Genomic DNA, 1,583 nt, shown 5'->3' on the forward strand with positions numbered 1-1,583 from the left:
GAATTCCCATGCATTTGGCATAAAGATAGGCTGCTTCATGGGGAAGGAAGGGAGACAAAAATCGAGGCCTCAGGGCAGGTTGTGTCTTGGTAAAATGTGCATTAGTCTTGTCTCCTGAGCTGGGGCATAGTTTCCTTGAGTTCAGGGTCCATATCCAGACCCCATATTACATAGCATCCTGCAGAACATATCCAAGCAGATGGGAGAAAATTGAAGTATCTGTTATTGTGTGTGATATGAGGCATTTTATAGGGCTTAGCTCATGACTCAATAATATTTTCTGGGTTCCCTGACTTGATTCATGGAGTGGTCAGGCCTTTTATATACAACTCATGCTCTGTTCTGGGCAAAATGGAGTCTCTGCTTTATGTATCACTGGCAGCAAATGTTTTCTTCAGCTGCTGTCTTCAGTCCCACCATCACAAAGCACATGTCAGGGCTATCTTCCCCGTTCTCAGTGTGATCTCTGAGAGGATAACATAACCCCAAGTAAACATAGTTATTGAGATAACTCTGCCACCCTAGGTCATGTGATGCCTCCAAAGACAGATATAAATAATTTTGGATTATCTGTTCCCCCACAGTTAACGTACTGGTGTTCTTCCTACACAAAGGTGATACTAAGCCCTGTGTGATGGGCAAATGATTCTGGAATGACCAAACGTGCATTCAGTTTCTTTCTTTCTTCTTTTTAAATGTTGAAACAGGAATCACTCAGGCTACATCCTCTCTCCCTTCCACTCTCCCTGAGATGAGAGAAGAACCATCATCAATGGCAAATGCAATTGTAGCGAAGTAACACCAAGAGCTGGCTTCACACGCCACAAAGAATGCTGCGCCTCCTCCTCGTGGTTTCTGTGGCTCCTCACGCTGAGCAACCTCTGTAGCCACAAATCATATAAATGATCCCTGAAAGTACAGTGTTTCCATTTCTTACTAATGGAATCGTGCTCTGCTCACCTCCAACTTGACAGTGTTTGGTAGCTTTGTCATGAACTTCTCATTGCTGAGGCAGGAACTATAGGAATATTGGCCTCAGAAGCAATGTGGTGAGGGACAAAGAGTCTAAGATGAGGAACCTAATATTGCATCATCGCCTAGTGGCAGGGATGACAAAACACTGTCACTCCCCACCCTGTGCCCCTGGCAGACATTGCTAATCAATCACACACTCTTGTCTGCTGAACCTGAGGAGCCTCAGACTCCTCAAAATGGTGGCCCTGAGTCACATCTCAGTTAATTGCATGTGGCTCTTGAAATGAAATATATTTGTTATCCCCAGTCTAATGATTAAAAAGCCATAGTTTTGGAGTCACACAAATCTGGGCTTAAATTTTGGCTGTGTCATCTGAGCAACTTAGCCTCTCTAAGCTTCTGCTCCCATCATCATCACATCCCTCAGAGAGTGTGTGGGAAGGGCAAATGGGGTAGAGTGTCTTAAGTTCCTTGAAAAAAATGCAAAACCCAGTTCCAGTGTCAAATCCAAGGAGTTACTTAGAATTTCTGGACTGCTCCCAGTTTCCTTCCAGGAAAAATTAGGGTTGTGAAAGTTGTCAAAATCAAAATGGAGTCACTAATGTTAA

The 1,583-nt window shown here is 43.8% G+C and overlaps 1 non-coding gene across 1 annotated transcript; it reads right to left on the reverse strand.

Moving 5' to 3' along the window:
* Positions 1 to 709: 709 nt before the first annotated feature.
* LOC123570671 (small nucleolar RNA U3) lies at positions 710 to 925 on the reverse strand. The gene has a single exon (XR_006694935.2). It is a non-coding gene; the product is annotated as a small nucleolar RNA U3 (small nucleolar RNA).
* Positions 926 to 1,583: the final 658 nt, after the last annotated feature.

This window comes from Macaca fascicularis, chromosome 1, assembly GCF_037993035.2.
Source record: "Macaca fascicularis isolate 582-1 chromosome 1, T2T-MFA8v1.1".
Classification (NCBI taxonomy): Eukaryota; Metazoa; Chordata; class Mammalia; order Primates; family Cercopithecidae; genus Macaca; species Macaca fascicularis.